Source organism: Podarcis vaucheri (assembly GCF_965113315.1).
Source record: "Podarcis vaucheri genome assembly, chromosome: 2".
NCBI lineage: Eukaryota > Metazoa > Chordata > Lepidosauria > Squamata > Lacertidae > Podarcis > Podarcis vaucheri.
The window spans coordinates 91,290,204-91,311,761 of NC_138760.1; the positions used below are offsets into that span (position 1 = coordinate 91,290,204).

Consider the following 21,558-nt stretch of genomic DNA (forward strand, 5'->3'; position numbering starts at 1 on the left):
GTCATGTGGATGAGTTAGCTCCTTCCTCCATTCCAAAAGGATTATGAGCATTCTTACTGCAGCTCAATCTCATTTAGGCACAATCTCCCGAGGGCAGATCATGAAAAGCAGCTGAAAACGGAAACTGTTATTGCTTTAACTTGAACCTCATTTCTATAATATACATCTTTCTCCCCCGCTACTTCTTGCTAGAACAAGTGAATCAAGGATCAACCCACAAATAATTACTTGCTATGTAGCAAGAGGGAGCCCCCATCATTCAGCATGTGGCCTCCTTTGGTTTGGCGTTTGGTAGCCACCTTGCCTGATGAGTGATTGAGATATAAAAATGAATTTTACTTCAGTCGTCCTCTGTAAGTGCTCACGAGCTAGAGCTTTCCTCAAGCTATATTTCCCAAAAGTGAGTTACACCTGTCCCTGGGATAAAGGTAGGACTTTCCAGGGATCTATCACCAGCCAATAGTTTTGAAACTGTTGGTGGTCAGGAGCTGGAATGGCATGGAGACTGCTTCCTCCCAGATCTATGACTTCATCTGGAGTAAGTGGCCACCACCACCTGCATTAGAGTGAGGTGGTTCTCTCCCAGGAATGGACCTTTTTGTGTATAAGTGTGGCACCAGTAACTGGGAGATCTCCAAGGCTCACTTGGTTGACATTTTTAGGAGGTTAATAAGAGCTAACCAGTGGTCCAGGAAACCTTATGTCAGGTTAGTTAGTCTCTAAGGTGCAACAAGAGTACAGTGGTACCTCAGGTTAAGTACTTAATTCGTTCTGGAGGTCCGTTCTTAACCTGAAACTGTTCTTAACCTGAAGCACCACTTTAGCTAATGGGGCCTCCCGGTGCTGCCGCACGATTTCTGTTCTCATCCTGAAGCAAAGTTCTTAACCCAAGGTACTATTTCTGGGTTAGCAGAGTCTGTAACCTGAAGCGTATGTAACCTGAAGCGTATATAACCTGAGGTATTGTGGTTTTGCTGCAGTTGACTAACGTGGCTATCGCTTTGGAAACTGTTCCAACAGACTTCAGAGGGTCTTTGGCATAGTGCCACGAATGGGCCCCCACTCTAACGTGGCCACATAGTATTCCCTTGCTACCATTAACCATGGCAACACTATTCCCCACCATCTCTAGCAGAGGCTTGGGAAGCATTTTAGCTTGGCTTCTATTCAAAAGTGCCACTGCCGCCCAGCTACCACTAAAATGGCTGTCCAAGAAAGGAGGCCTGTGATGGCACAGCCATGTCAGGCCGGTGAGGGGCCTCTTCAGTCCATGGGGCCCTTGGCCAGGGCTCAACCTGGCCAGCTGCAAGCACCAGATCTGGTTCTCCTATGCACTCTGTTTCAGGCCTTCATACTTAGTTAAACAGAATGGATTTTTACAATCAAAATACTGTGCTGTTTGTTGTTAGTCTTAGGAGTAAGTAGAATAATGATTTTCCACCTATTGATTTTAAGTGATGTCTCGTTATCATGTCAATTATTTTATTGTAAAGCTGCCCACAGAGGAAGCTACCCACAATATCCCTGCATGATATGCAGCTCTGGTTTCACCTTCTTGCAGTGCAGAGAGCCTTGTCCAGACCAGCAACTTCTACAGGAATACAGTACATGAGTATCTTTATAAGTGGGTAATCCTTTTTCTTGCACCCTCTGAAAAGCTGACTACCTTTTCTTTTTGCTATTCTGTTTTGTTTCAGGGGGAATGTATGTGCTGCAGCTTTTCAACATGATTCGCTAGAGAGACCACAAGGATCTCTTGCCCGTTTTGCCCGTTTCTGTCTTTGGGAACTGACTTTCTTATCCATTTTCCCTACCAGGCGCCCCCTTTTTTGTGACGGTCTGAGATGGGAGATGCTGGGCATTGCTGACTGACGTGAGCTTGCTGAGATACTCCAGCCTCATTGGACCCCACTTCCATCTAAACCAGCAGAGCAGAGAAATTGCCTGTTACCTTGGGTCGATTTTTCATGCACTCTTAAATTGCTTTGTATTGACACACTGTCAGAAATGGATTGTCACATTAACCCGCCGAGCCAGGCCCTGGGTTCTTGAGCATGTGCAATTGGACTGATGTTCTTCCAGGTTTAGGCCAGAAGGATGTTGGCTTTTTCTGTTCCTAGTCTCTTTTCCTTCCCTGCCTGATTCTGTCCATCTCTTTTGCTCACTATTTATTTGCAATATTTGTATGCCACTTTTTTTGAAGGAGGGGGACCCTGGGAAGCAAAAGCCCCCCAGGTTTACTTCCAAGTGAAAAGGATCAGGGAGCAGGTGCTTTTCCTGCCTGACGGAGTCCCTGCCAGTCAATGTAGGCAATGGTGAGCTATATGGATAAAGAGCCCCCCACCCCGCTATAGGGCAGCTTCCTGCATCTTCATTTCAGTCTAGTTCACAATAGAATAATTCAGTGTTGCAGTAAGTTAATGTCCCTTAGCAGGGTACTAGTTGTGCTAGCTGAATGATTTTGCAAGGGAAGGTGAAGGAAGCCAGCATGGTTCTTGCGGTTGGTTGTGCCCCAACCCTTTCTGTCGCACAACAAGCTTCTGCTAGTGCAACTATTTCAATGGATTTTGTATGGCACACCCATTATTCTCACCCTTACTGAAGCGCATCAGCCAGGCCAATAAAACTACTACTTAAAAGTATCAATTAGAATGGGTGGGAAACCTTTTTCAAACCAAGGATCACATTTCCTTCTGGACAACCTTTTTAAGGGGAGGTCACATGCCATTGCTGGGCAAGGGGAAAGTGGGTGAGCAATTAATAAATGTTACCTTTGTGCAGTAGGCTAGTTTCTACACCCCTCTGTCCTCTACTCAAAGAAACGAGGCATTATTAAAGTTTAGGGGCACATTCCAGTCAGGCAAAAACACTCATACATAAAGCTGGCCCAGTAGCAGCAGGCTGGGGTATGAACTGAGGAGAGGGCTGGATGGGACCCCCAAGGATCATCTAGTCTAACCCACTGCAATGCAGGAATCTCAACCAAAGCATCCAAGACAGATGGCCATCCAATCTCTGCTTAAAAACCTCCAAGGGAGACCACCACCTTCCGAGGGAGTCTGTTTCACTGTCAAACAGCTCTTACTGTCAGAAAGTTTTTCCTGATGTTTAGTCGGAATGTCCTTTCTTGTAACTTAAAGCCATTGGTTCACATCCTACCCTCTGGAGCAGGAAAATACAAGCTTGCTCCATCTTCCATGTGACAGCCCTTTAGATATTTGAAGATGGCTATCATATCTCTGCTCAGTCTCCTCTTATCCAGGCTAAACATACCCAACTCCCTGAACCATTCCTCATAAGTCTTGGTTTCCAGACCGTTGCTGCTCTTAGTTGCCCTCCTCTGCACATGTTCCAGCCTGTCGGTATCCTTCGTAAATTGTGGTGTGCAGAACTGGACACAGTACTCCAGGTGTGCTCTGACCAGAATAGAGTGAGGCCGTTACTTTCGGTGATAGGCTGTATCAACAGAAGTATCCCTAACATTTGATTCACCCCTGTGTTCTGAAGGTGCATGATCTATCAACATGGTTGAAACTAAGTGGGGTTGGGGCTAGCCAGTGTCTGGATGGAAACCTTCCCGGGAACCCCATACCCTTAAATTTCCTGGCAGTAGAAAGGTGGGATATAAATGATATCTAGTAAGTAAATTTAGCTGTGGCCTCCTCAGATCATTATATTTCCCCAAAATGATTGAAGAAGCTTCATTGTAAAACATTTGAAATTTCAGGAATAAAAGATATATGTAAGGGCAAATAGTAATAATGGCTGGCATTACTGTCTTTGTATATTTAAATTCCTACTTTAAAAAAATTATCAGGTGACATGTCTGAAATCTCTGTCTGAAACATCACCCTTGTTATAAGCTCCTTGTCAAAAACACAAATCTTCGTTTTGCTTCCTGAAGTGAAAACATAATGCTTGGTGACATTAATACGGTGCATTTCAAGTATTCAATGTGCTTTACATCATTATCTCAAAATAAAAAAAATTCCTTCCAGTAGCACCTTAAAGACCAACTAAGTGTATCTGAAGAAGTGTGCATGCACACGAAAGCTCATACCAAGAACTAACTTAGTTGGTCTTTAAGGTGCTACTGGAAGGAATTTTTTTTATTTTGACTATGGCAGACCAACATGGCTACCTATCTACTACTGGAATCATTATCTCAACAATTCTCACTGAAACTTGATAAGGCAGCTGAGGGTGGGAAACTCATAGCAGCTGAGGCCACCTGAGTGAAAGTGATTAATTCAAGCACATCCTGGAGCAGTTGACCTGCCCCTACCAGAGGAGCGTGACCCTGTCCATAACAGGTCATCTTCCTGCCTCCTGGGCGTGGGAACCTGGTACACATCACACCTCTGACTTTTCAGGATTTAGCTTCAGTTTATTGGCCCACATCCAGCCCATCACTGTCAAGCACTGGTCTAACATCTCAACCGCCTCTCCTGATTAAGATGGAGCAGAGAGACAGGTCTGGGTGTCATCAGCATATTGATGACTCTTCAGCCCAAATCTGATGACAGCTCCCAGTGTCTTCATATAGATGTTAAATAGCACGGGAGACAAGATGGAACCCTGAGGAACATCACAGGACATCTCACATGGTGTTAAACAACAGCATCCCTTCTGTAAGCAGTTCTGGAGGTAGGAGCCGAACCACTGAAGCTCAGTGTCCTCAATCCTGACTTCCCTAAGGTGCTGCTGAATGATACTGTGGTCAACTGTAGTGAAATCTGCCAACAGATCGAGGAAAGCAAGCATCTCCTGATAAATGTCATCTATAAGAGCAACCAAGCTGGCTTCACAGCCATGGCAGGCCTGAAAACCAAACTGGAATGGATCCAAGTAATCAGCTTCCTCCAAGCATGCTTGAAGGTAGACTGGCACCACCTTCCCAAGCACCCTACCCCCCCTGGGGGGGGATATTTGCCACTGGGCAATATTTGTTTAAGAGAGGAGGGCTCTCCAGCCACGCTGTGGTTTAAATTTACCACTGGCACACCTCCTGCCGGTGCTGATTGGACACTGGGGCCACCTTTGGGTGTGGCCCACCCGATGATGCAGCCCAGACAGCAACGAAGGAGGCGTCAATCTCTGTCCGCCACTGGCTCACTGAAGGGACCCAAATCCCTAGCCACAATGCTGCCACTAGAAAAATTGAGCAGACCTCTGGGGAGGCTTCATACCTTTGGACTGCTAGTGCTATCTCTTAAAGCAAAAGAAAACTGTTGAAATTGTCTGGCACCTAGATGCTCTTTAACACACTGGTTATTTTCCGCCAGAATATATATAATTCTAAAATGTTATCATGTTGATCCTTGCAGCCTTCTTTATTTAGTCTAACAAGTTACCTCCTCAAAGATTATGAAATTTTCCCTGACATCTAATAGCACACTCCTCACATAAACAAGGAAAATTGTCACAGCAGCAGCTATAATAAAAATAAAAATGAATTTCATTGTAATGAGATTTTGGTCTCCTGATAAAGTTTCTTGACAAATGGGATTAATTATTTTTCCTTGCACTTCATTTGCACTGTATTTATGCTATGTCTATTACATTTTTATATCCCACCTTTTCACTGGAGAATTCATAGTGGTATAACTGGAGGTTTCTTGGTGAACTCTGACCAAAGTGCTGGCAGCCCCGGACCTGCTTCTCTTCATAGATGGAACTACATCAGGGACCTTCAAGGCAATTATCCCAATGTCTTTGTTGCATTATATGTGAAGGTAGTGGGTGAATTGTTTCCATAAATTAAGCTGGAGACCAAGGTCTGATCCACACTTTCCCTCCACTCTTTCTAGGCACAGTCCACAATTTAAAGCTCCATAGCTGAGCGCCCCCACTTTTGCTCCAGAGCATACCTCATGAAAATCCACTCTTTAAGGTTCAATAGGAGTAAATGTCAATCTGCAGTAAACCTGAAGTTTGCTCCGATTCAGCTTTAAAGAGTGGGATTTTGCGGGGAAAGCTCAGGGCAAAAAACCCAAATACTTGAACACGGAGCGTTCAAGCACAGACCTCTGCCTGGAAAGAGGCAAGTATGGATATGCCTCGAGGCTGCTTCAAGATGATCACTATTTTGGGGTGGGACTCAATCATGTACCTGTCCCCCCCCAAAAAAAAATTGGATGTTTTGTGATAAGGAAGGGGTGTGTGCAATGGAATGTGTGCAATAATGCTTGATGACATGTTGTATGACCATATCTGTAAACAATGAAAGCTCAATAGATAGCTGACATTGTCTAACCTCCCTGCAAATCTGTGCAAAGAAATCAGGATGAATGCTTAATAAACAGTTCATCTGGAAATGACCTGAGATTGAGACACATGAAGTTCAGAACTGTTCCTTCAGTGCTTAGCAGAATTTGGTCTGCTCCCCTCTCTTCACTGAAGCAGATGGAAGGAATGGAGATAGACTGGCATGCCCATGGAGAGGACAGTTACAAATAATATCGCAAGAGCCCTTCTGGATCAGATCAAAGACTCATCTAGTCCAGCATACTGTTCCTCATGGTGGCCAACCAGATGCCTCTGGGAAGCCCACAAGGAAGCTTTTTCCTGTTTTTACTCCTCAGCAACTGGAATTCTGAGATATTCTGTCTTGGAACTTGTAAACTCTTCTCGGATGACCTGATTAATGTCCATGCTTTACTGGAGCTTCATTCTGATTTGTTTCTGAGGAGCTTACATGAGAATCAACATTCATCCTGATTATTTTGCATGGAGATATATGTCTTCCTGTCACTCAATAGGTAGTATACACTTTTAGTGCATTTCCCGTTCACTTTCCTAACTGCAAGAAGTCCGCGTTTTTTAAAAAGTGAATTTGTTGTGATACAGCACTTTAATTACACAAACTTAAATTTCTAGTATGTGATTGAATTCATTCTGCAAAATAGTGACAGCCTTGAGGCAGTCACAGATACACATTGAGAGCCATTTGTATTGCACTCCTTCTTACATAAAACTAAAATCCAGCCCTCTGGTTTATGTCTGTGGCTGCGTACACGTCATACATTTAAAGTGCAACACTCAAAGAATCTGGGGAACTAGTTTGTTAAGGATGTTTGGGACTGTGGTTCCGAGAGTGGTAAACTCAGAATTCTTTGAGGGGTGGTCATGTGCTTAAAATGTATGCAGCCAGTTTCCCCAACAGCCTTTCTAGTACCTGATTATTGCAAATATTCTAAAAATTCATTTGAAAGGCAAAAGGTGATTGCTACATGGAGTATTTGACATGCAGATGATTTGTCTTCTGCAGTTCCCTTGTTCAGGTGCTTCTGCTTGTTCCTGTGGTTCTCTTTCTCCCCTCCTCACAAATCCATCATAATTCTAAGATGTGATGTGTTGTGACTGGGCTTGATTGACGGTGCTTCATGCCTGCCATGCTGCTAAGCTGTGTAGCCAAAGATCTGCATTTCAGAGCAAAGCTGAATTGTAAAGTGCCGTGTGGGAGTTTCATAGTGGGGGAAGGGGAGAATCAAAACAGTGTCAAGCTGATTCTCTTTGCCAAGAACTGCGGAAATGTCACCTGGTGTTACTTCATGGTGAAGTTTCAGCAAGGGAAAGTTCTGGAGTAGGATGGAACAAGTGCAACATGCCCTTCCTTGATTGCCTCATAAGAAATTCCAAAAGGGGTGTGTGTGCTCTACACAGGTTGGTCTTCAGGTCACTTCCCAACACAAGGAGAAGGCAAAAACTCCAATTTCCGAGCCTCTCAAGTAGCTTGCCTTTAACAGTTCACTTTGGTGAATGCGACAGCAGCTAGATAAATTATTTGTGGGTCACTGATATTTCAAGCTAAGGATCTTCGCTCATCACCATAGTTAAGTTCAGGGTTGAGTAGAAATTTGCCCTGCAGCAGATCTCATTTCTTCTTCCTACCCACTCAGTACACAAGTTTGCTTCCCTTACCTCCTACACCTTTTCACTTTTACCAATAACGAATTAATGGGGAGAAAAATAATTAGCAGACCATTACAGACCATCAAATATATGTTTTAACTTTGTTTGTCTTTCTGTAGACCAGTTTTCTGCCTGTCTTCCTGTTCACCTATGGCCTGCCCCCACGGTCCAGTTATTGCTAATGTGAGAAAACCTATGAAGAATCTGCTCTCATGAATCCATACTGAAGTGGGTGTCTGGTTGCCATAATGGGCTGGGGAAGCAGGAACAGCTGCTATCCTTTAAACCCATATGCTTCTCCAGTAGTTAGGGCTGGAAGATCCCAGCCTGACCTATTTCTTGGGTCCCTTGTCCCACTTCCTGCAGAGACTGGGGGAGGGGAGCTATGAATAATGTATCCGTTTGGAGGGGTAAATGTCCAGAGCAAAGCAAGCACATATTCTACACCTGACATATCAGCTGGACGGCAGTAGGTTCAGAAGAGACAAACTGAAGGTCCATTTCACCCAATGCATTAATGTTATTTATATATAGATATTTATAGCTTGCCCTTCACCATGCAGTCACAAGTAGGGTTACATTCAGCTCTGTTCAAATCAGCTATGTAACACACAAACATTAAATGCGAGGAACTTTCTGAACTCCTCATCCAAATGCCTGTGCTAAAAGGTGCATCTTAACCTGACATCATTTTTGCAAGGTGATACAAAGGTTCTTCAAAGTGCACCACCTTAGTCTTGAATCTCCTTTATTCTGCTAGGGTGGTTGTATGCTATCTTGGAGGTGCTACCTCACAAGGCTTTTAGTAGCAAGGATACATATCAAGAGCACCATTGATGGGGGGACCAGAGCGACCCACCAAGATGACCTCAAGCATACACACTGCAATCTATATAGGGAATGTGCATGCTTGGACCATCTTGGATGAGTTTCCCCATTGCTGATGGAAGTAGCAGCTGAGCAGCAGTAGATTGCTGTAGCTGGCTTAGCCTTTTTGCATGAGGTATTTAAATGGATCCTGCTCTGAAGAGAGATTTAAATCTTAATTCCTACAGTTCACAATATGAAGAGGAACTTAGAACCTGAATGAGCTTGTCAGGTTCAGACCAACAGGACTCTGTGCTTCCACATGCCTAAACTATGGGCAGTAAGGTATACAGGAGCATATAGGGAATAGTGGTTTTGGGATGGGAGGAGACATGCTGTTTTGAGGAGAACCTGTTGTGTCTGATGTGTTCAGATCTGTGGGCACCTCAGCATCTATATGTCAAAGGCTGCAAGGAACCTGGCTTTGCTTATCTGGACAGCTGTCCTGCCATATAAGTTCTTCCCCTAGTGTAGTTTACACTTATAAAACCCCATCTGCTGGTTTCTCTTGGGACCCCAGGTGTTTCCTGAATACTCTCTGAGAAATAATCATCCTGTTCAGATTGCACCATCATTCACTTTCAGTCCCTGTCAGATTCCCCATTTGCTTTTGTGTTCAGCAGAATACCAGAATTACTGCAATGATGGTTTCCTTCCTTCCTCCCTTCCACCCCTATCCCACCTGGAGCTGTGCAAGAGGTAAGGGAAGCAGTGGGTGTTGGAAGGTCACCTTCTTCCCCTTTAGCACACTTGTGACCTGACTCTCCCTTCCTTTTCATGACTGACTTGGAAAATGAGCTAATAACCTGCCCTGATCAGTGGACGAGCTTTAAGCTTTCTATCCTTGCTGCAGCAAGGCTGCAGAATTGCTCTGCTGTCAGGCCAGATGAGGCAAAACCAGGTGGCTCACAGGCAGGTGAGAAGCTGCCTGTCTCCTTGGTAGGAATTGAAAGCAATATGACCCCATAGTGAAAAGTAAAAGCCTACTCATGTCGTCGTCCCCCCCCCCCCAATTTTTGCTGGCTAATGCTGATGCTTGCACAGTACATTCAGCCTTACTTGGCAAGATTTTCTTCTGTTGCCGCTGTACTGTGGAATGACCTTCGCTCTGCCATATGTAAAGCAACAACTCTCAGTTGCTTCAGACATCTTGTGAAGATTTATCTTTTTGTCCAGGCTTGCACGTTTTGACATGTTCGAACCTGCATTTCCTAATTAATAAGCCCTTTCCAACATTATTAATGGTACAGGGCCCACATGCTCCTTTGCAGCTGGTTACTCCAGAAAGTGCTTAAGAATGTAAGATGAGTCCTACTGGGCCAGGCCAATGGCCTACCTAGTCCAGCACCCTGTTCCCACAGTAGCCAACCAGATGCCTGAAGGAAAACCCACAAGTGGCATCTGAGCACAGGAGCACTCTTCCTTCCTGTGATTCTCAGCAACTGGTACTCAGAGACATATTGCCTCTAACAGTGAAGGTGGAACATAGCCATTCTGGCTTCTGTTCAAATTGATTCCAGCTGTGAGAACTCAAGTGAATTGCTTGAGCCTGGCATGAGTCGTGACAAATCCTGCCTCTCTTCTACCCAACACAGGAATGCTTATAAGCTTGAGAATGTCAGAAATAACTGTGGTCTTGGCAAGGGTGACCTTTTCTCAATGAGTCTCGAATAGAGCTGTAAAAAGGTTCCTGATTGATAATTTATCTTGGCTAAATATCAGTTCAGCGGATTGACTTGGGCCTGCTACTGGAAGCTTTTGCTTCTGACATGGAGAGAGAGAGAGAGAGAGAGAGAGAGACAGAGTAATTCCTGTGCAGGAATTAGCAGTCAGTGCGCACCTGTTACTACAAGAGACTCCAGCTGAAAAAAAGAGGCACTTCAATTTAGTGCAATTATCTCAATTTTCCCAGGATAAGGATCCTTGAGATATTTATCTGATTTACAAGGGTGTTCTGTCGAGGTGGCAGGCATGAGACCTTAAAGAGGCATTCATCAATTTCATGTGCACAGAGGGAGGGGGAAAATGTATGAGAGAGACGTATGGTGAAGAGAGGTTGGGAAGGAGCAACAACTCTCTGTGCCTGTCTTCAATTATGATGAATTAAACAATTTGAAGGAAAACGGACCAGGCAGAGGGAACACAAGGGTGGGGTAAACATTCCCCCTTACTTGGGAGATGTAACAGGGTAGACTTGGAATTCAGAACAAGTCTCTAGAACAGATTATGGGACAGACCCATGTTTTCGAATCTTGAATTAGTTGCTTCTATCAAAACAAACATTTTCAGCTTCCTTTTCTCCTCTCTCTTGATGAGTATATATATTTCCTTGCTCTGCTGCCATGAGTAGCCCTCATAAGTAATACTGGGCCAAAAATGTTAGGTGTGTGCACGAGTATTCAACTAAATAACTATGCATTTTTAGCTTGTGCAAATAGACCTTTGCCCATGCTGTTCCCAAATCTCTCATGCCTCCATGATGTTTTAAATTTATTTTTTTGTCGAAAAAAATGTGTTGGTAATAACAAGGTTGTGCGTTGCACATATAGTCAAAAGTAAGATTGCATTCTAGTTGCTGTTGTCAGTTCCTTCTTTCCCAATAGTCCCAGGCCACTGATCAAAATCTCACTCAACTCTTGCATTAAAATCACCCAGGTCTTAGGCATCTCTGAAAGGATGGCATCCAGCTGAGAATCGGCATCCAGTGTTGGTGCATAAGTGCTTAAAATACTAGCCTGTTGGTTTTTGACGAGTTTTATTTGAAGGGTTTAAAGTTGCTCATTAATGCTGGTAGGGACTTCTGACAAGAGCTCCACAATATGGTTTTTGATAGCAAAGCCTACTTCAACGTTCTTGTTCAGATAGACCTTTCCAAAAGAATTTGTAGCCTCCTCTTTCTTCCTTCAGTTGTCCTTCTCCTGCTCTTCGAGTTTCTTGAAGCGCTGCAATATTGATGTTAAAACATCGCAACTCTCTTGCAATGATGGCAGTCTTCCATTTGGGACGCTCATTATCTGCGTTATCCAACAAAGTCCATATAGTCCATGTTCCAAAGTTCATTTGTCTTTTACGACCACTGGGTGGTGACCCCACTGGGCACAGTAATCCAGTCAGAGAAAAAGGGAGGCAGACTATGTTTAGGGCACCTTTTCTAGGCCTTCCCCCTTTTCGAGGTGAGCAGAGTGGATCCTAAATAGGAATGCTCAGTCATGGATACAGCTGCCGAGCTACTCAACTGCCTCATTCCTTGAGTCAGAACAACTGAGTCTGCATCCACTGCCCATGTGCCAGTTCATGACTAGGGGTTTCAAGATTTCATGGTCCTGCCCCCGTTACCATTTGCCAATCACCATGGGACTTTTTGGGGTTTGGGTTTGGGATGGGTTTTTGGATCATCACCTGGTTGCGGTGAGTGGGCTTGCACGTTCCTATGATCCTTGTGAGTGAAGCCATCGGGAGTCTCATATTCCCAGTAGGGTCACTGAAGGTGGTAAGGTCAAGGGGGAGGAGCTAGACAAAGAATGATCCAAGAAGTCCTTAATGGCAGAACAGGCGAAAGATAACAAGTGGTATGTTACAATGGTTGTGAAGGTGGATGAAGGCTGCAACAGATAAGAATCTACCGGTCGTCGTGACACTCATGCCATCAGAAGAGAGCCTTACTGCGAAGACTGTGTTGGTCAGCGTGCACTGATCTACACACATAAAACAAATTCAGGCACAGGCGTCTTCCACAACACAGGCACAGCATCCTTCTCCTGGCAGCCTGGCTTTGTGTTCAGCAAAAGGCCACATTCTACAGTCATTTCTCTCAGCAAGGGGACATGCAGGCTGCACATGGCAGTTCCAGAAACTCCATCCAGCATTGCTTCAGCCTTCACTGGAAGGAAATTGTTCGTTGCCCACTAACAACTGTGCTATGTACTGACCTGGTGGATAAGTGCCCACCTTTTCCCCTTTCCATACTGTTAATCTCTCCAGAATGACTCACTGAATTGGCAGTTCGGTGGCTGAAGCCTCAATGGCCTCTGTCATATAGAGACACTCTGGTCATTCACAAAGAAAAGAGGCAGAGAGAGAGATCCTTTGCTAGAGATTGCTAGGCTATAGCTCCCATCATTACTGACTGCTGGCGAGGGCTGATGGGAGTTGAAGTTAATGTCCTCTGGAGGGCAAGAGGTTCCCTTACCCTTATGGCAGTTTATATGCCCTTGCTGAGGGAACACAAGAGCTGGCCACAAAGCATATCATAGCTCCCTAGTTTGTTTCTGTCAAGGAGGCATATGCAAGTAGAAACTGACCTCCTTTTTGGTAGAGAAGGAATATGAAGTATAGGAGACCTTGTCTTTGGCTGCCATTTTTTGGGGGGCAGCTTTGCAGATGGGCACTGCTGGGATTGCAAATGGAGAGTGCACGGTTGTACTAAGCTCCTGCTTTTGGGCTTTCCATAGGTATATTCTGACTGACCACTATGGAAATAGGATGCTGGACTAGATGGGCCACTGGCCTGATTCAGCATATACTTCTCATGTTCTTAAAATGATTTTACCATGTTCTATTGGCACATTTAGGCACCTTGAAAGTAAGCTAAGCACACACCACACACACACACACACACACACACACACACACCTGCACTCCACCCACTGATATTTTATCTCCTCTTTGAAAAATTTCAAAGGCGGCTTTTTTGTATGGAGGAGGAATGGTAGAAAAAACATCAGGATAAATTTTCTCCAGACCAGTAGTTCTTTTAGAAATGGCGTTTCATGCTTCCAGCAACATGGCAACAACAATATTCCACATGGTTGCCTAGCCACTTCATTCTGCACTAGCTGCAGCCTCCAAGTTGTCTTCAACTGAAGCTCCACATTAAGCACATTGCAGTAATGAAATTGGTGCTGTTTATTTTGTAGAAATATTTAACTACAACAGTCAACCTTTTAGGTAAACAGTGGGCCTTATTAGAAGTGAGCCCACTGAGTTTAATGGGACTGCCTCCCATGTAACTATGTACAGGGTTATAACAATAATGGCATGCTCCAAAATATTAGTTGTGGGAGCGCATGAGAGTACATATTTTTGACTAAAGTATGTCTTGTGTTTTATTATCCCCTTGTTACTTATTGAAATATTCACACTGCAGGAATTTATTGATTTAATGTTTATGGACTTTGTAATATGTTTATTAATTGAATAGTTGGGTTTTCCCTTAGGAACTGAACTGAAATTTTATTGATGTTATTGTACAATTTTATTGCCATTCTCCTCCCTGCTTTTCTCCCTCCCTTTGCGACACACACATACAAACACTAAAATTATTGTTAGCAGCTTTTGACTTTACTTTTGGAAAGAAAAGTGAGGCACAAACATTAAAAGGAAAGGTCTTGGATGTGGAACAGGTGGATACAATCCTGTATTCAGATACAAAGTTGATAGATGTTCTCACCTCTCAGCTTGACTAACCTCATAGCATCCTTTCAGGGATACAGTAACCCCATATAAAGTAATTGGAGTAAGGGTATCTTACAAACTGAGTTGAAAGACCCACTTATCTGGTAGTAAGTCTCACTTAATTCAGTGGGACTCACTTAATTCCATGAGACTTACTTTTGAATAGACACTATATAATTGTGCTATAAATGCAAAACATTTGGAAATGAAGGGGGAAAAAAATAGAGAAAAATAATTGTGAATGTTATATTGGCTGTGAGTCTTGGAAGACCTGCTGCCTGCCTTGCAGGCCTTTTTCCACCTGGCCTGGGAGGACAGGGGCCTGACTGACTCCAGCTACAAAAGCTGAGGTTGCTGAACAAACTCTTGGGCTAGGGCATTGTTTAGGGGGTTTCATTGTGGGGTGGGGTTTGTCCGTTATTGATGTTATCATTGTGTATCTTTATTTTAGATCTTATTATGATTTATGTGGTGATTGATTTGATTGTGCACTTTTTGATGTTTTATTTCGTCTTTAAGTCTACTTTTTATACCGGTAATTATGTAATTTTGTTCATGTTGTAAGCCGACTTGAGCATGGTTTTAACTATGGAAAGGTAAAGGTAAAGGTAAAGGTACCCCTGCCCGAACGGGCCAGTCTTGCCAGACTCTGGGGTTTGTGCGCCCATCTCACATCTATTGGCCGGGGGCCAGCGCTGTCCGGAGACACTTCCGGGTCACGTGGCCAGCGTGACAACGCTGCTCTGGCGAGCCAGAGCCGCACACGGAACGCCGTTTACCTTCCCGCTGGTAAGCGGTACCTATTTATCTACTTGCCCCCGGGGGTGCTTTCGAACTGCTAGGTTGGCAGGCGCTGGGACCGAGCAGCGGGAGCGCACCCCGCCGCGGGGATTCGAACCGCCGACCTTTCGATCGGCAAGCCCTAGGCGCTGAGGCTTTAGCCCACAGCGCCACCCGCGTCCCATGAACTATGGAAAGGCAGCATACAAATACAATGATGTATGTATGCATATGTATTTTATCTTCTGTTGTGAGCTGCCCTGAGAAACTGATTATAAAGCAGCCTATAAATACTATATGGAAATTACAGGGGAGGTGAAAAGCAAGGGAAGGGTCACTAAAGTCTTAAACAAAAGTTGTAGCATCCTCTGGGATCAGTGGAGATTATTGGAAGCTGAAGTGAGGGGAAAGCCCAGGGTCTCCCTCTTCCTTGTATGCAGCTTTGTTTTAGATAAATATAAGACAGTGGAGGCGTTTTATCTGATGTTTGATGTTGAGAAGGGGAGCATCTCTCTTGTTTCCAGGTGTTGCTCCCTCTCCTCAAGTAAGCAGGCTGTACCACTTTAACCAAGACAAAGTGGCAAATTCATGCCTGCTTATACAACTTAAATTTCCAAGTTCTTGGAAAGAGTTAACCTTGATTTGGGTGACTTTCAAGAGGCACTGGAGCACATGTAAATTAGGAGAATGGTGGATATCTGGTTGGAAGCAAACAAAATTGGCCAAAAGAATAGGTGAAACCCTTTAAAAATAAATAAATAAAAGGAGACAAGTCTATATATACAATTACTGTTTCTGCACACTTGCATTATTGTGATTCATCCCCCCCAGGCTTAGGCTAAACAGCAGAAACGATAACAGTATGGTTCATAACACAATGGGCATGAGAAACCTTATTGCTCCTGCAACACACCACAGACAAGTTGTTCATGACTATTGTGTGATTCTTATCACAGTGCTGATCAAGTGGGCAATATGGTATAGACTGCTCAGATCTGATGCATGTCAGACCTCCACATCTGCAGGGGTCCAGACAAGGCCTTGAACTATTTGCTACACCAGGCACAACCCCTGAATGTCTGTAACTCTGTCAGCAAGGAAATGGAAGTTAAGGGAAATGGGAGGAGGGGAAGAGAGAGGGAAGAAATACTGTAACTGGACTTGATTGTTGAAGTCACCTTGGGGAGTCACAGACTTGGAGGTCATGGGCCCATATGTTTAAACCTCTGTAATAAACCAAAGCAAGAACTGGTAGGCCCAAGTGAGTGAGCTTGAAAATTGCCAAAGCTGAACTCCCTGCAAATGCAATTTGCCAGGGCCGTTAGAGAGTGTAAAACTCTTGCCAGCTGCAGTAAGGATTACTTTTCCTCATCCCCTTAAGTTCATCACTCTTTTTACAATGTGCTGTAACGTTGCCATACATTTGCTGAGTGGGTTTGCTGGCAGCTGGCCTATCAAAAATAATTTATGTCTCTGGAAAAATGCTCTTGGACAAAGCCTCGTTTAGCAAACCCTGTGAGTGGCTGGCCTTATTGGTGAATGTAAATAACTATATCCTTAAAGACCAAAGAAATCCCACCTTAGGGCTCTGCCTAAAGCACTGTACTCCCTCCTCTGAACAAATCACTAACATGGTTTCCTTGTTATGCCATTTGTTCCCCTGCTTGTGCAAAACACTCAACTGGCACATTACATCCAAGTAATTTGTGCTCATGTTGAAACCTGTGCCTGAGGCCAACCCCTTGCTGCAAAAAGCAATCTGATGGTTGGTGTCTTCAGTGACGTCATTTGGTTGGGGAGAGATGTACGTACGCTCACTGGAGGAAGTAGACGAGTGCAGGGGGAGCACACCGCCCCCAGCAGCGCAATCTGGGTGGGGTGCCATCATGGTTGTCCCCCCCAGCACTGGATGCCATGCCCCCAGGACGCGCGCCAGCCCCACTTCACCTGCTCTCCGCCCCCCCCCCCCGGGGCTGGAGAATGAAGCTCCGCCGCTGTGTATGCTGGGGTTGCCCTCCTTTGTTTTCCCAAGTCCTGATGCAATAGTTGAAATGCATCTTTTTCTGAATCAAAATATGGAAGCACACTTTATACATATATTCCAAAAGGTTTGCTTTTCAATAATATATCAATAAGAGCTACATGTCCTGAAAGGAGCACACTCTCACGGTTAATGTGTGAAGGTTACAAAAGCATGTCTTTGCTTACTCGTAGTAAATATAGATGGTAAAACACACTCCTACCTCTTGTCACTGCTACCACCGCTGGCTGCTTCTCCAGGAGTATGCCAGATCCAAGAATACACCCTGACTCCAAACCTGTTCAGTAGGAGTAGACAAGGTGGAAGTATCATAGACATACAGAGATGGTAGGTCCTGCGAACTTCAAGAAATATACAGTTGAATATACAGTTGTCTGTTGATTAAATGTGTTGCCAAGGCTCTGGCTAGTCTCCCAGCAGTTCCATATACATCGGCATTTCTCAAAAAGTAGGCTGGGACTCTTGGCCCATTTTCGGATGGGTCTCAGTGCCACAGTCTACAGGCATAGGCAAACTCGGCCCTCCAGATGTTTTGGGACTACAATTCCCATCATCCCTGACCACTGGTCCTGTTAGCTAGGGATCATGGGGATTGTAGTCCCAAAGCATCTGGAGGGCCGAGTTTGCCTATGCCTGGCCTACCCAGTGCCTCCTCACTTGCCTGGCCCATCTCCTAGCCATACCACAGCCCTTCGGGTTGGATTAGCTCCAGCCAACTCCATGCATGCTAAGTAAAAATGGCCGGGACTGTGAGAAGTTCAGTGGAGGTGGAAAGTATCTCTTCTCTGAGGGGAATGAACATGAGGAAGTGTTGATGGAAATTAGAAAAAGAGATAACAGGCTAACTAACATTTATTATCATTATCAGTAAATAAAATGGGAATGAAAATGCCTGAAATTGTTCTGCTGCCACATGCTCAATGAACTTCCCTCTAGAAAGGAAAGACTGGAGAGTACAATTTCAATGAAATACACTTATTGTAATTTACTAGGGTACGAGGGCTGTTTAAGCGAAAGAAAGTCTCACTGAAATTTGTTTGTTTGTCTTGTCTTATATACTGCCTTTTGCCAGTAAGGCCCCAGGACATTTTACTTCAATATAAACATATTGAAAACAATAGAATTAAATACAAACAAAATATAATCAGAATAATGCCATAACTCTAAGAACACCCACCCCTGGGAGGGGTGGCTAACACCCCAGAGGACAGGATCACACTTCAAAACGACCTTGACAGATTAGTGAACTGGGCAAAAATAAACAAGATGAATTTTAACAGGGAGAAATGTAAAGTATTGCATTTGGGCAAAAAAAATGAGAGGCACAAATACAAGATGGGTGACACCTGGCTTGAGAGCAGTACATGTGAAAAGGATCTAGGAGTCTTGGTTGACCACAAACTTGACATGAGCCAACAGTGTGACGCGGCAGCTAAAAAAGCCAATGCAATTCTGGGCTGCATCAATAGGAGTATAGCATCTAGATCAAGGGAAGTAATAGTGCCACTGTATTCCGCTCTGGTCAGACCACACCTGGAGTACTGTGTCCAGTTCTGGGCACCACAATTTAAGAAGGACACTGACAAACTGGAACGTGTCCAGAGGAGGGCAACCAAAATGGTCAAAGGCCTGGAAACGATGCCTTATGAGGAACGGCTAAGGGAGCTGGGCATGTTTAGCCTGGAGAAGAGGAGGTTAAGGGGTGATATGATAGCCATGTTCAAATATATAAAAGGATGTCACATAGAGGAGGGAGAAAGGTTGTTTTCTGCTGCTCCGGAGAAGCGGACACGGAGCAATGGATCCAAACTACAAGAAAGAAGATTCCACCTAAACATTAGGAAGAACTTCCTGACAGTAAGAGCTGTTCGACAGTGGAATTTGCTGCCTAGGAGTGTGGTGGAGTCTCCTACTTTGGAGGTCTTTAAGCAGAGGCTTGACAACCATATGTCAGGAGTGCTCTGATGGTGTTTCCTGCTTGGCAGGGGGTTGGACTCGATGGCCCTTGTGGTCTCTTCCAACTCTATGATTCTATGATTCTATGATTCTATAACAGCAGAAAAAGGCGGCATCAAATTATTTGTCAGCTAACAATTCTTCACCACACCTCTCCTCCAGAATCCTGACAAAAGAGATGTTAACCCATTTCCAAAAATAATATACTGGAGAAGTCAGATGTACCTTAGTGGGAAATGAATTTCACCACAAAACACACACTCTTCCCTGAGCTGCTGTTTTTTTTCTGTGCAGGGACCACTCGGAGGACTTTGTCTGCAAATCTCAAGGCATGAATAGCAGGTATTCTCTGATATATTTAGGCCCTAGGCATTAAGGGCTTTAAGTCTAAGCACCTTGAGCACAACCTGCACCCAATGTAGTTGTAAAATTGAGATTGTGTACACCTAACACGTTGCCCCCATCAGCACCCTGGTGGCTGCATTTTGCACCAATCACAATTTCTGAACCATTTTCAAGGGTAGCCCCATGTAGAATGCATTACAGTAGTCTAAACTGGAGGTTACCATGGCCTTAGTGACTGTGACCTGTTAGTGGTGTTTTTCAGTAAACCTACAGTAGACTGGGCTGTAAGACTGACCCTTAGGGTGCACAACCATACATAAGAACAAAATATATTTGATGCACGATGTGGGTAGTGATTTCAAACCATGATAAATGCTAGACAAGACAAACTGACATCCTATCATCAAATCCAGCACAACACAACTGCTGTAAGGCTGTACCCGATTAAAAGCCAGGGATGTTCTGTTCCCATTCCCTTCATGTACTATTATAATCCGTGTGCTAATATTTCACATGGAAGATGCAAATACAAGATGCCAGCTGTATTTACTAGGCTGATTATTTATTGAATTTAAAACTTTTTTTTTTTACCTTCCCTTCGTATCCGAAAGGCACCCTAGGCAGTTTACAAGAAAACAAAGCAAGGATGAAAACAGTACAGCCAAAAAAGAGGTTGCAGTAATAATTAGCAACTGCAAATACAAGATTAGCAAAAGCGGAGTGATATGGTCAGCACCTTTCCTGGACTACTTCAAAGGAACCAAGGTTTCACTTCCTTCCCAAAAGTCAAATGGGTGCTCCTCAGAGGGTAGTCCATAACTTAAGAATCTAGGCCTTTCCACCTTCCTGTATTCTTCAGGGCAAAGTGACTTATTTGCACAGTACTTTATTTAAATAAAAATGTCAGAGAATGTGAAATTGGTTGTAGTTTGATCTTTGAGGAATGTTGAAGAAATCTCTTTAGGCCGCTGCCTCTCCCAGTAGGGCTGGTAAAGAGATTATAGGCCTAGTGTATTCACAGAAAAACGCCAGGCCTCTGGGCCTAGCACACTAATCCATACAAAGGATAACAGAGGCCTAATTAATTCTCATGTCTCGGAATCTGATAACAGCACTGCACACAGGCAAGTCCGTAAGGACTTAATGAGTTTAATCGACTGCACTTGATGATTTTATTTGAAACCCTGTGCCACAAATTAAACTATTAAAAATGCACTTGAACTTGATTGGCAGCTGTAATCCCAACAAAGTCTATTTAATCCGCTGAGTCAGAGAGTCGGGCCCAGACACAACTTTTCTCATGCTCCAGAGAAAGATACGGAGGGAATGTGAGGTTTCAGAAAGCTTGTTTTATGGCAACAAGAGATAGATGAATTCAGCGAGGAAGACCAACCGAGCAGCTACTTGGTTTTTGACGGGGGTGGCAGAAGCAGAAATAATGCAGATGGTGCGCAATGTTCATGGCCGGAAGCAGTTAATGTGAAAAACTGGCTTGAATATGTTTGTTTGGGAATGTTGAAGGAAACTATGCAAGGCAGCCTTGGGGAAATCTTGGTAGGGATTGCACATACTTATACTGTATCATGCAAACAGTGGACGGTATCCAACAAAGTATTTCCATTAGTGCAAGGGTTTTCTTTTGTCCCGTGGAACTCCACCCCCCTTCTCCTCTGTGCACCCACCACATCCTCTCCAATTCTTCTCCAGAGATTTGGGAGTTCCACACAGGAGTCCTTGTGTTAACAAAACTGCTTCATCAGATACCACACACTCAGCTTGAGGGGTGAATATGCTTTCATGTTTCCCCACTGGTCATATTGCTTGTCTTTATTTCTTTTCAATGCCCCCAAATGATGTTTTTAGGAATTTAGAGTGGCTAGATTCTCTAGTCTGGTGTGTCCAATGTAGACTTGGTGACAGGATGCGAAGGAGCACTGAGCTCTTGTACCTTAATAGGTGGATCGAATAGCTTCCTCCACCTCGGTGTGACAAGCCACAGCTCTTGGTGTTCCTTCTACAAAACAGGACTTTGCATCCTGTCACCATAGTGACTGAAATAGGTTCAGCATCCTGCACCTTCCCCAGCCTCTTTTGATTCCCAGAGATGGTGTTGACCGTGCTCCACGTGAAGCCACCACACCTATCAACAGTGGTGTTAACTTGAAGATCAGCTGAGCGGCCATTTCCCCATTGGCACAGAG

General features: G+C 44.2%; 1 protein-coding gene across 2 annotated transcripts in view; it reads right to left on the minus strand.

The window, feature by feature from the left end:
• LOC309525008 (clathrin heavy chain 2-like) overlaps nucleotides 1-20,011 on the minus strand; it is a 46,495-nt gene extending 26,484 nt beyond the window's left edge. The window contains exons 1-2 of one of the 2 annotated variants that reach the window (XM_082210331.1): nucleotides 19,949-20,011; nucleotides 17,259-17,333 (exon numbers count right to left, since the gene is read on the minus strand). The gene's annotated coding sequence lies outside the window, so the exon portion shown is untranslated. Of the gene's footprint in view, nucleotides 1-17,258; nucleotides 17,334-19,237; nucleotides 19,481-19,948 lie in introns of those variants that run through there. The other variant, XM_082210330.1, reaches the window with a different exon arrangement.
• Between the last annotated feature and the right edge of the window lie 1,547 nt (nucleotides 20,012-21,558).